The sequence below is a fragment of the Trichechus manatus genome, unplaced genomic scaffold, assembly GCF_000243295.1.
Source record: "Trichechus manatus latirostris isolate Lorelei unplaced genomic scaffold, TriManLat1.0 scaffold00228, whole genome shotgun sequence".
Classification (NCBI taxonomy): domain Eukaryota; kingdom Metazoa; phylum Chordata; class Mammalia; order Sirenia; family Trichechidae; genus Trichechus; species Trichechus manatus.
This window is the reverse complement of record NW_004444164.1, coordinates 2,873,636-2,874,722: the sequence shown is the minus strand read 5'-3', so window position 1 is coordinate 2,874,722 and position 1,087 is coordinate 2,873,636.

The window sequence follows — 1,087 nt, the reverse complement described above, 5'->3', positions numbered from 1 at the left end:
TTCTTTGGGTCAGTTGTAATGTCTCTGCTTTAGTTTCTTATTTTGGTTATTTGAATATTCTCTGTTTGTTTCTTTGTCAGCCTAGCTAATGGTTTGTCAATTTTATTGATCTTTTCAAAGAACCAGCTTCTGGTTTTGTTGATTCTATTGTTTTTCTGTTCTCTATTTCTTTTACTTCTGCACTGATCTTTATTATTTCTTTTCTTCTAGTAGCCTTAGGCTTAGTTTACTCTTCTTTCTCTAGTTCCTCAAGTTGTAAAGTTAGAGTATTTATTTGAGATAATTCTTCTTTTTTAATGTAAGCTTTTATTGCTCTAAGGACTGCCTTCACTATGTCCCATAGGTTTTGGTATGTGTGTTTTCACTTTCATTTATCTACACACACACACACACACACACACACACACATATATATTATTTCTCTCTTGAGTTTTTCATTGACCCATTGGTTGTTTAGTAGTGCATTGTTTAATTTTCATGTATTTGTGTGTTTTCTAGTTTTCCTTCTGCTGTTAGTTTCTAATATTATTCCCTTGTGGTCAGAGAAGATACTTTGTGTAATTTTAATCTTTTTAAGTTGGTTGAGACTTGTTTTGTGGCCTATTTTATGTTTTATTCTAGAGAGTGACCCATGTGCACAGGAGAAAAATGTGTATTTTTTCTGATGATGAATGAAGAGTTCTTTATATGTCTATTAGGTCTAATTGGTTTATGGTGTTTTTAAGTCCTCTATGTCTTTACTTACCTTCTTTTTAGATGGTCTGTACAGTATTGAAAATGGTGTATTTAAGTCCCCAACTATTATTGTGAAGTTGTCTATTACTTCTTTTTGATTTGTCAGTATTTGTTTCATATATTTTTGAGCACTGATGTTTGCAGCATTTACATTTATAATTGTTATGTCTTCTTGGTGAGTTGACCCTTTATTTAAAATCTATTTTATCTGATATCAGTATGGCCATCCCTACTGTTTTTTATTTACTAGTTGCATGAAATATTATTTCATCCTTTCACTTTGAGTGTCTGTTTTTATCCTTGGGCCTAAGGCATGTCTCTTTTAGATGGCATAAGGATAGATCATATTTTA